Source organism: Trachurus trachurus (assembly GCF_905171665.1).
Source record: "Trachurus trachurus genome assembly, chromosome: 4".
NCBI classification, from domain to species: domain Eukaryota; kingdom Metazoa; phylum Chordata; class Actinopteri; order Carangiformes; family Carangidae; genus Trachurus; species Trachurus trachurus.
In genome coordinates, this window is record NC_139898.1 from 8,460,218 (window position 1) to 8,473,357 (window position 13,140).

Here is a 13,140-nt window from a genome sequence, read left to right on the forward strand (position 1 = left end):
TGCACTTAATACCAATAAAGAAGCAGCTTGTACAATGCGTTACAACCTAATCTTCACCTCTTAACCCTTAATCCACACTTGTCTAGTGTTGAAAAATTAGAAGAGGCACTGTTTGTAGGCTACTATATGCACCAGTGTCCTAGAAGGCAGAGTGAAATATTAGATGCCACATGAGGACTTTTATTTTTAGGACTTATTATTTCAGTCAGAGCAGTTGATTTTGTGTTTTGTGCTGAGCTAAGTTGTTTGACCTGTATTACAAGCTTTAATATTGGGAAATAGTTTGAATCTCTTTATGTTTCCTGTTAAAAGACACGCTCTTATCATGATAACTGAACAAATGGCTTTGAAATAGCTCAGGTCTGACTCAAAATGAAGCGGTGCATCACAAGTATCATAGAGCATTCACTCAATGAAGTGTGAAACGGCACACGCTCTATGACATTCAAATTCAAACACTGTGCTGCCTGCTGCAGTTTTCCCGTGCAATGTCATGCACTGTCTATCTTCTGGAACCGTGAGAAAGACTGAGTGCTTGTCAGTGTCTGAAGCCCCGTTCCTCACTGTAATCTGCATTTACTAGCTACTTTTGTTTCCAATAAATACCGTTAAAATATCTTACTTTTTCATAAATCCATACACAGGCTTTAATAGCAGACTGGATGAGGGAAGAGGTGTGTCATTTCTTTTTTGGCTGTATATCTATCAAATAACATGAGAACAAAATATTTGCCAGCATAAGTGGCCAGATGTGATTCATTTTTCTTTGGTTTGTGTGTTTGCATGCATGCACCACACAGGAAAACAAGACCTTGGTGATTGCACTGTGACTTTAAATGACCATGATGAAAAATGCTTTTTATCAAAAAAGGCTGTCTTTTAAGTTGATGTAGGCTACAAGAAATAGGTTTGACTATTTTGTAATAACAGAAAACCTCAGTCTGTGCACCACCAGTATCAATTAAACTGTGATTAAAGATGCGACTGACAGTTAAAGGTCCTCAGTACAAAGCAAAAAGCATGTTAAAGTCACAATAGAGATTTTTGGGAAGCATAAGCGCTGAAAACACATCATCTCAGGCAGCTAATAAGGCGAACATGGCAGTTGATAATTACACCTCCAGCAGATACAAGCCCAGTCCCAGTTCAGGGACCCAGCATCCTCTGGAGGCTGTATTTGAAGACCAATTGCGGCCACAATGCACAACTTGACTGTCCCATTTGAAAGGCTCCTTCGAATGTCGCTGGGAAATGCAGACTCTGCGAGTGCTGGAGGGAAATATTTTAGCTGCTAAATGCTCCCAAGTGTGCTCCAGCTAGTGGCATAACTTCATCCGTCAACTAACAGGTGCTGGGCAGACTGTGCACAGTGGGTTTATCAGGGTCCTTTCAGGTCAAATCAGTAAAGCTGAACACCACACCACCAAAACCAATTAGGCCTACCTAAAGGTTTGACCTACTGTTCAAAAAAATATTGATTTGTGATATTTTGAAAAAAAGTTTGCACTTGTCAGTGGCTCCTTAAAGGGGAACTATGCAAGTCTGGTTGCTTTTCCGCTGTTTTGCTAGCCCTCCTCCTGTCCTGACTATGTGCATTTGTTTACAACGAAGCCGTCGAGAAAGCAATCAATAGAGCAATACATAACGTTATATATGATATACTATGTTAACAACGTGTATATTTGTGTAGTCTTATCTGACAAAAACAAGAGATTATGGGTTATGGGGCCAGAGTAGAGAGCCAAGAGCTGGGACACCGGGGCAGCGGCACTGATCTTGCAACGTTGGTTTTAAGCTACATTGAAGGCAGAGAGCCTCCATTCTCCCTCGTAACAAGTTACATGTCATTTATTAAACCATCACAATTACTCCAAAGCTGTTTAATGAAGGTTAAAATGTAGCATAGGTAGGCTGAGCTGAAAATCCTGTAGCCTGTAGTTCCTTTTTAATTTCCTGTATGGTTTCTGAGTAGTAAACAACAGCGGGCTAAAAAGTTTTTTTTAGCACAGATACCTTATTTTCCTATGGGTAATTTGAACACACTAAATTATTTTTCACAGGGTTTTAACTTGTCACAGCAGGAAAAGCAAAAGTGTGACTTACATTAAAGGTGGCTCCGTTCGACGGACTGTATATATTCCATATGAGTAATGTCACTTTTATTATGTTGCTGTGTAATTAGAGTAATTACTTGCACCTGTGCCTTCCTGCCATGACATGTTGAGGTCTGCTGTGAAAATAGAGTCGCACTGACTGCTACACTGACTGCTACCTGAAACACCATCAGTCACCGGGTACTACAGGTATGCAGCGTTTTTTAGTGGAATATTTCATTAAATAGCATTTATTTGAACAATACCTCAACACATTCTGGTTTATAATGAGTGAATACTCATTATCCTCAGCCTCACCTGTATTTGGACAGGTTCTGCTGCTTCTCGTTTCTCACAGCTCAAACGTTTCTGATGTTTGATATAGGCAAACCACTATCAGATGTCCAACAAAGCTCTTGCTTCATGTGGGCTTTGGCTGACCTCAGTGATCTGTGCCATGCAAACTAGACAATTACTTTACATGCTGTGATTGCATGCAAATATGATAACTGCTTTTTCACCTCTGATTCTGTTCCATTAGCTGCACCGCAGGGTTGCTCATCATGATACTGGTGTATTTGTAGCTACATGGCATACAAAAAAAAGATGTGTAATGTGAGGATAGATGTAATTAATAATTATTTTCTGCAGGTTGACTTTTTTTAAGGGGCCATGTGTTAACAAATCATTCATTCTGGGCCCTGTCTTTCCACCAATGATTCTTACTTTACTGCGACTGATTGCATTGTGCTCCAAGCTGTGAATGTTTTTTTTTTTTCGTCACTGTGCATGAAGAAAGCATAAACAGTGCTTGCAGATCGAGCATGCTGATAAAAACCAAACGATTTGAGCTATTTTAGTGTCTTACCCGTGCGTCCCCACATCTCGAAGTTCCAGGGCAGACTGAAAAAGGTAATCTCATTTGTAATGTGTGACAGCTTATTTGCAACTGTGTACACTGGCAATTTTTTAATGGGCCCGCCAGTGATTCTTCTTCTTCCACTCTTAAAGCTGATTTCAAAAAGACACCCTGGAACAGTTTAGACGACACATGCCATCGCCTGTGAACTCGAGTTATCAATCAAGCACCAATTAACATGCTTGGTTAGAGGAAATCAGGGGCTCTTTGATGTTTGGCAGTTAGGAGAATGTAGCAACACATGTCACTGATATGATGGGGTTCAATTTTATCCTCACTGTACCACAGCATGTAGAAAGAAATATGGTCACAGGGTCCGCCATGACAGATCATTCACACTGTTTGACGTTTGATCTAACTTTGTCACGTTTCTTAACATTACTCATTTTAACTACAGACAATAAATATAGCACAGAGGGGAGCGGCAGAGAAAACAAGTGCGTTTGTCATATTTTAGTGTTTCAATTGTTCCAGCATCGGATATCCTGTTTTATTTGCTGGTTGTAACACTGTCTTCTCCCCCACACCACTTCCTCTGAAGTAGGTAAACCTCAAACATTATACAGAACACAGCAGCTGCACAGTTCGATGTGTACTTCCTCATTAAAGTGTGACTGAAAGCAGTGTTTTGCACCTACGGGATGAATAAGAAAACAAGAAACCGATTGTCGTCTAAATGCAGCTCTCTTGGTTTCAAAAAGGCCCAATTTTCAGGAATCAGTGGCTGATGATGACAGCGTTGATATCATGCAGGTTGTGTCCTGAAATGTCAACGTGAAATGAGCACACTGATGTTTTTTGTTCATTTGCAGCTCGTGCCATTTGGTATACCATTATAATCGTTGTTAGCAGGCGGGCAGGTCCAGGTGCTTTGCACAAAAACAAAACAGAAATCTTTGTAGAAGAAGAAAAAAGAGGAGAAGAAAAACAACAAATGTGTCTGGGAACTATGTATGCTCTGTTAATTAGAGCTGAGATAGCAGAAATTAGTCTTCAAGCACAACCATATTACAGAGAGTCATGCCAAATAAGGAAGAACAAAAGTAGGAGACAGGCAGACTCACTACAAAAACAATGTCCCAAAGCTACTAATCAAACAACTCCCGATCTAGATCTAGACCTCAGATTACACTAATGAATTCTAATTCTTATGTTTTAGCATGTAAATGTGTATTAAAATGGTAGACAGAGACAATCTCTGCCTGCAGCAGAGGCTTTAGCATAAATGATCCATGCTTGTGTACACCTTTGAAGCCTTTTTAAAGTGGCAGGATTTTTGTCGTTGTATCCTGAAATCAGTTTTCTGGGTTCGCCATTTACTGTATAACTTTTTTTTATTATTATTATTATTACCAGTGTACATTTTCAACTTTCTTACCTCTGAGGAAAATTGATTTGGCTGACTGTGTTCCTCAGCGACAGCAGTGTAGTTGAGCATTTTGTCTCTATCGACCAAAAACCTGGACAACACATGCAGAACACCAGGACCTCCTTCATACAGCCTATTATCAGCAAGAAAACCGATATGAAATAGAAATCACTGAACCGAGATCACCAAATGAACCCTACACCTGAAGAGTTAAAAGGTTCTAATTTCCCCGTTGAAAAGAAGTATTTACTGCAGGACGGCTGAAGGCTGAACAGGCTCAGTGTTTCCAAGTGTTGGATGCAGGGAGGTCAGGAGTGTTTCTTCAAATAAAAATCAATTACCTTTGCAGCGGAGTTTAATCTGTTTTCACACCGTTGTGCGAGACCATTTGGAGATTTAAAGCTGCAGTTTTTGTAAGAGCACATGTGACAATGTCAAGGTAATGGAAAATGCTAAAATAGAGTAACAGTAGCACATTGAAGCGGCAGGGGAGACATGAGCAGTTAAGTCAGCAAACAGGTCCCAGTTCTGTTAATCACACAGCACTGTCTCCCTTTAGTTAGCACAGTGAACAGTTCATAGCAGACCAAATGAAGCTGTCGCAACTAAACCTTCAAGTATTGACCTCAACCAGAGACATATTGTTGTTATTTAATTCAAGTCTTGTGAAAAAAACAGAACTTAAATACTCTCACTTTAATGCTTTAGACATTGCTTCTTCAGTTATCAGTAACTCAGTCAGTCAATGAACAGCTTCAAGTTTCTGTGTTTTTCATGTCCTGGTGCTGAGATATCTGACTTCCAAGGACTCACAACACTGTTGAATGCACCCTTTAAATGTGCTATTTTATTTTATTTGTTATATAGAGCAACCCAAGTCTGTTTGCATTAATACACATAAAGAAAAAGAGGGCGAGACGGTAGAAAATTGCACAGTCTGGACGAATCAAACAACAACAGATGAATCTCCTCTGGCACAAACTAAAGCTTTGAATTCAGTGAATCAGTTCCTGTGGGTTTGTTTTTTTTTGTCATTTTTTTTTTGCACAGGATGCTGAGATCTTAAATGTTTTCTTGCCTGCTCCCGTATGAGGGAAAGGCAGTGAGCAGACCACCATCTTCGGATCATGAGCCACGCTGACATTCCTGTGCTGTGAAACTACAAACTTATAAGGGAGGCATTCCTAAAATGTGAGGGCATGATGTCAGACTGCACTCGACCTGCACAGACCGAGGTGAGGAATTCCTGCACGGCAGCTGGAAACTACAAAAAAAAATAAAAATAAAGTTCAGTCTTATCGTAAAATTGCGATCATGGACCTTAAAAGGACACAAAAGCCTTAATTTATTCAAGTATTCTAACAAGACGCTTCTGTGTTTATCATGCTTGGTTAAAAAAGCCTGCAGAATCAGATTTCCTCCCGGCAACAACGTCATTAATCATTCAAACACTGTTTGTCAGCAAAAGAACAGATGAAAGTATACAAAATCAAGTAATTTGCCAATAATTGATAAGGTTGACAAGACAAACTCTAACACACACTCCAGTTTTAAAAAAAAGCTTAGAAAGCAAACAAAGCATCATTTTCTGAGACAGAAGTTGGATACAAACATATCACATGATGGAGGCTTAGCAACATAGTAGGCTTGACAGGTGGACAATGTACTGTTGGACAAAGTTTTTTTTTATAATGACTATATTTCACTCGTGTAGTGAAATGGAAGCATTAAGTAGCACAAAAATGGAAATAGAGTGTCTAATTATACTTAATTACTTTTCACCAATAGCCACCCAGGTAAAACTTTGAATTCCCAGGTGAAAACACAGTAGGTGAGTATTATAAAAGCTCTCCTTCTTAGAAACTAGCCACAGTAGTTAGATGCTAAATTTGACTAATATTATTTAGGTTAAATTGGAACTGAACTGGAAATTGGAAACAGGCTAATATTACCACCCATTCAGAACAGACTTAAACCACTGTTACATGCACACAGACTATAGCTACTGACAGAAATGAGACCGACAGACAAAACATTCAACCAAGGTAAAGGTTATAGAGTGGTATGGTCCACTTTGAGGTTGTATGAAATGATATCTTCCAGTCGTGAATATAATGAGAGTATTTTTTTTTTTTTAATTTCAAGTGAGAAAGTGCTTCAATCCTCACCCACTGCTGTGTTACCTCTCTTAGGGGATGAATCTAGGTGGTCAGATCCCCCCGATCTTCCCTGCAGAGTCTGTGTGAGTGTGTCCATCCATCAGGGGGCGGAGGCTGGAGCCAATCCTAGCTGATGTTGGGTGAGAGGTAAGGCACACCCAGAGCAGGTCATCAGTCTATCACAGGGCTGAGGCAAAAAACCACCCACCCTCACATTCACACATATTGGCAATTTAGCACACCAACTAACCTGCATTGTGAGATTAAGATCCTGAGAGGAGTCCGAGAAGAACACGGAAACTCGCTGAATTCTTATAGTAGCTGTGCATGGATGTATTGTATCAGTGGATGACTTGCTAAACAGAATAAGAAAATAAAAAAATAAAAAAAATATCCAGCACGCATCCTTTGAAAGGTGAATTTGATCCATATTTGTTGTGTATATATCAGCTTTCAGTAGATCATCTGTTTGCCCAATATTGACCCACTGAAAAAACACACCTCAGTGCCTCTGACAGATTTTACTTCAAGACAATCCTCGAACGTTCACCACAAAGCTGTCATTTCGAATCATCTTAGAAGTGTATTTTCTCTCCACTTCATAAATGCCAGCTAATGCAAAGCATGAGATTAGGCGTTTGTGACCTTTATTAGAACTGATAGACGCGGCCGTGGACACCAGGGAGCCCCATGTTGGCACAACAAAGGCTAGTAGTGGAGTTAGATTACAGATCCAAGTGATAGCAGGTAAGAGAGAATGACAAGCCGGCTTTATCCTTTTCTGATGTGATAATTACCTGCAGTTGACTGCCTCAGAAAGGTTATCACACAAACTAATGACCTGGAAATGCTCCAGGAAACAGCGTCAATGCAATGTAACAGATTGTTTATGGGAGATCTGAGATTTCAAATACAGATGAGTTGAGAAGAATTTATGTGACCGTGATGAAATGGATATATTGATTAATTAATAATGTATACATTTGGGCTGGCTCTCAAGCTCCGTGAGGGCTATATTTCAATTAAATGTTTTTCTTGGAAAAGAAAAAAGGTGTTAAACTCTTCTGTAGACAGTACAGGGTCACTGTTTTCAACTTCCAGACTGTTTTTCAGATCCTGCTGATATGAATCACAGCGAGGCATGCTGCAGAGCGCAAGGCTGCTGAGAATCGTTCATCTTCTACTTCCAAGGGAAAGGCCAAGCCAAAACAGATGAAGTCTGTCTAGACTCTAAAAAAAAAAATAAACACTTCATGAAATCAAATCATGCTCACATCTAGGAGGTTGCGACGAAAACTGGTCCCCTTTTAAAGAATTTGGTTGATCCCTCTTTTGTTAATTTGATGCAGGCTGAAATTACATCAGATGACAGCATAATCCGACATCATTATCAACATCAAAATGTGTTTGACTCTGTTTGGCCCGGGGCCGACGGCAGCGCTGCCTCTGTAACGGGATGATATGGATTACACTTGCTTACCGACCTTGCCCCCCTCTCATTTTTTATGCCTGCCAGTCGAACACAGTGATGACCGCATGCATCCCATTGCTGCCGAATAAAACCCAAATATCCCTCTGATGATTAAGGTCACTCATACACTGCTGTACAGAAGCCATCCCCTCATAAGCCTCACAGAGCAGGAGAAAAGGGGGTGGGGGGTGGAGGGAGGGAGGGGGGTCGACGACTTGGACTCCAGTCAGTCTTGATGTCTTTATTGGTGCTTCTATTTAGCAGTGTCCAGGTTCTTTCTGCCGTTCTGCTGGTGCTGCTGGTGACAGAGAGGACAATGCCGTAATCAAAGTTTTCCTCCGAGGTGGCATGACCTGTTGTTGGCTTTCATTTGTGTGTCAGTGCAGAGATTTAAGCTGCTCCATGAGAAGTTTATCCCTGGATCACCGGGATCTGAGGGCTCACCGGTCATTTGCCATCAGCATCCCAAGAGCTCAGATTTTTTTTTAGGGCTGCTTTATTTCTCTGAAATATGATGGAAATGTGTTGGACTAATTTGGCTTTAGCAGGATTGGCTGAATATTAGTCCACTCATCCAGTGGATTATCCCGTGGCTGCAATGAACATACTGTTCATGGACAGATCTGTCAAACATCCATATACATCTCATTTCCCTCTAATGTTTATTTCCTCTTGTGTAAGTGCTGGTGCTCTGATGCATCCATATTTTATATTACTCTGTACCATCGACAGCACGTATGTTAAAGCCAACATGCAGTGTGTTAATAGTAGGAGCTTTGGGGGTTCTTACCCACTGAGGTGAGCTTATCTGCACAGACAGCATGTGTATTCATTTAATCTGAGTTCAACATCAGGTGTTAAGTATGATAGCACACGGATGCACATGCGTTTCACAAACTGCTTTTACTGTAACACTAAGGGTTCATGTGCTGAAAAGTGCTTTATCACTCGTGAAATATTTTTGCTTTTCCAGAGAGAGAGCAAAAATGATTACATTTCACAATGAGCAGCTGAACTGTTGACATCTGATATTTCCACAAAATAATGTAAAGCTGAAGTTGCTTCTTTTTTTTTTTTTTGGCAGGGGGATGAGGGTTGTGGGGGGTAAATGCTGCTTTACAGTTTTCAGGATTTTCCTCCCTAATTTTCTCCCTGGCAGCCACATTACTGACCTTCCTATTGGCTGTGGCAGGTTGAAGTGACAGCTGGTGTGATGTAATAACACCCCCTCCACTAGACAAGTTATAAAGAGCAATATCTAGTTCCATGGATTGAGATAAGCTTAGGTAGATTAATGCTCTAGGACACTGAAATGTTTGTTGTATAAAAGCTCTGTTTATAAAACAATGTGTCATTGGCGTATATGGAAGACTCTCATCTGGCAGATGGCCTGAGCTCCAAGAGTTTCTCATGTTAAAGGCACTGCTATGGTTTGTGCTGCTGTCGCTTAATGGGATTCAAGACTCTTCATTCAAATGAATTATATATAGAAGAACTGGGATTATTTTACAGACTGTTTAATCTCGTTTTTTTTTTTTTTTTTTCCCAAAAAAACTCAGCCTGCCTCATGGTTTTAGCATTCATGGAAAAGTGGAGCGACTGAGTGCTACAATCAATGAATGCTAGAGTGCAGGCGGCCTATCAGCTCAGAGAGCCAGAGATGCCCTGTGGACCGTTTCACTGACATGAAGCGTGCTCAGTCGACTTGACTCACTTCAGCCCTGCTGCCGTGCCCGCCTTTCCAGAAGTGTTCCCATCCTGCTGAACAACAGCAGACACGAGGCTTCACCAGAGCTGCTCCGCCACCGCCACACACAGATTGGGTGCCCTTCTGCACTGAAGACAGCTTCATCCCCTCCAAGCTTTAGCTGCCACTCAGGGAGGAGCTCGGGCACCAGTCACCACTCTGCATCCTGGATCATCTCTGCTGCTTGCCAGACAAATAAAACAGTGGAGGTTTTTTTTTTTTTGTCTGGATCTCACGGTCGTCTGGTAGAGAGAAGTTTGATTGATCTCAGTGACTGTCACCGCTGAAAAGACTTTTTGGAGCTGCAGAGGAGGCCCCTTCGCTTCCAGACCTGGGCTCACACGGCTTTGAATTCAAGGTTCAGCACCGCCACCTGATTCCCACTACAGATCCCATCATGCCTCACTCCTTCCAGCTGAAAAAAGGTGAGACTTCTTTCCTCTGTTCCTTAAATACCTCTGCCCATAAAACGTTAGCGCTGACAGGAGAAATGTGTGTGGATAGAGAATAAATTCTTAGCCGACTGTACTTGAACACTCAACTTGACATATTATGACATGCGGCTTTAACAGTGCTTGTCATATACTATTGAAAGCTTTAGGTAATAGTGCATTAGGAAGACATTCAAAACTAAGCCTGAACATAAACCTTATTATTATTTCCCAGAAATATGTCATGTAGTTACATCCATCCCTATATTATATTTTGTTATCATCAGTCAGAGCAGTGCACAGTGAGTGGAGTGTCATGCATGCCTACTAATGACGTAAGACAAATACAAAGTCAACCAACACCTCCAGCCACTCAACTAGCTTGCCACCACCTGCACAATGAATGGTCCATCTGTATATTTCCATACTGATCTTGTGATGGTTGGCTAATCTCTAAGATCAAATCATGTACTCTTGAATCACTTGTTCAGTCACAACATTGACAAGCATGCAAAGTAACATTAAAGGATGTGCAGCAGAGACAGGTCACGATAAGAACAACTGACATCTGATAAGCAAATGGAACGGCCAAATGAAATAAATAATGTCCTCACAGGTTGATGTACAATATGTAAAAAACATGTAAAACAGACATTTGACATGAGGCGAAATACAAGCTGAGACCTTTGTGATTCACTTCTGATTTTCATGGTAGTTTAGTAAGTTGAGGTCCAGATGTCCACATGTGCATGAAAGACACTGAAATAAATAAAACAAAGCAAAACACAAAAGTCTTTTAAGACACTTTTAAGAAGTTTGAAGCACTAGCGCACAAGATCACTGATCCCTCTCTGAGCGTCTGCAGTTACAGTTCACTAATGTACAATGAAACCTGCACGTCGGTACGGCACATGCAAAGCACAGAGTTTTTTCAAAGTGCAGCAGATACGGAGAGTGTTTGTGTGATGTGTAACAGATAACAGCTACGTGAACGTGCTGCTGAGCTCAGGAGGTGTCACTCTGCTCTCTCGCATCACCACATCCACCTGGCATTTCCTGGGCAGGAGAGACACTTTTAATGAAATGCGCTGAGGAGCACACATCAAGAGAACATTATAAGAATAAATTGTAATCAAAAATATGTTAATTTTTTCATCCAGACGGGCATAAATGTAGATGAGTGAGGTCTGATATTAATGTGAGTTGATCTGTCTCAAGCGCTCCAACATAAAGTGTGGGAGGTTTTTCCATAATTTAGAAGAACAAAGATCTGTCTGGCCTCAGTGTATCAGCTGAAATGAGGATGTAGGCAGAGACGTGTCAGTTTCAGAGGAATATTCAATAAATTTTACATTTTAAGGAAAATAAACAGATTTTTACAGACCAAGATTAGAAAATTAACAACACACTGTATTTATTAAAACACACTCTTTGTTTCCATTTTGCATATATTATCATTGATATGGAATGTAACTTCGCTTGAGTTAGTTAGTGTCCAGAGTTGTTCTTTTTTGTTTGTTTTTTTGGTAAAGCAGTTGACTTCTGGGGCTTGGTAGGAGATTGCTTTCATCCTCGCCAATCCCATGTTTCCATGTTGGATTTAAATCCATTTACTGCTTTGGCTGGGGGGAAACCCAAAAAAAAGAAGAAAAAAAGCTGACATGAAAATACACCTATATACTAATGGAGGCTGTGAACGTTTGATGCAGATGCAATCTCTACTGAACTAACACCAGATGTCTCTCCTGAAATGAAATGAGGAAAGCCCATCCAGCCGCTGTGCAGAACATTTTTCTAAACAGTCTTGTTTTGTAACCGCAGTTACTCCTCGTGCTCGTGTGAGGGAGTCATATATGTTTAATAAGGAATTTAACATTGCTTTATCCTGCGTTACATTCATATTTTAGGATCTTTTCCCAAGCAGCAGAGACAGAGAGCTGAAGCGGTGGATGTGCTACTTTGTGCATGGTTCTTGTTGAACCATGGCCTGGAGCTAGGTGTGTAGTTCCTGTTTAACCAGCCCTGTAGACGGGTATCAGCAGTTAGCATTAGATGCAGACAGCCTCTTTGACCTGGCGGTGGGAGCAACGTAACATGGGAGAATTTGATATAGTTTACAGCAAAAATCGGTCCACAGCATGACAGAGTGCAGGGGCCAGAGAGAGAGAGACTGAGTGGAGAGAACAGGCTGCAACAGTGAGCTGAGGGAAGGACATGAGGGATGAGTCCCCAATAACACAACACTGCTGAGGATGGTGTGGGGTGAATCTCTACAAACTCTGATAACTTCATGTCATTTTTGCTGTAATAGTTTCGCAGAGCCGTTCTCTCCAGTTTTACTCATATATGATAGACACTCAAGAATAAAAAAAAACAGACAATATCAAATAATTCAGAACTAATGCTGAACTACAAATCCAGACAGGTTGAGCAAGTTTGGGTCTTGATTGTTAATGTCATCATGAACTTGCTGACGATGGGGGATTCCAGTGGAAATGTTACCTCTATTGCCTAAACAGTGCAAACGGCGAGCTTGATGTGAACTGTTCACAGTTTGTCTGTTTATGTTTTGGTTCAGTGCATCACGCTAATCTGAGACCCTTAAAACCATTAGATGGAAGTGTGTTTGTGTTTTCCTGCTTTGTAACCAAAGAGTTGAACCATGCACAGGTTCTGTCCAGTAACACCAAATGAATGAACTGGAATGAACTATATATATATATATATATATATATATATATATATATATATATATATATATATATATATTTGGTGTTACTGGACAGAACCTGTGCATGGTTCAACTCTTTGGTTACAAAGCAGGAAAACACAAACACACTTCCATCTAATGGTTTTAAGGGTCTCAGATTAGCGTGATGCACTGAACCAAAACATAAACAGACAAACTGTGAACAGTTCACATCAAGCTCGCCGTTTGCACTGTTTAGGCA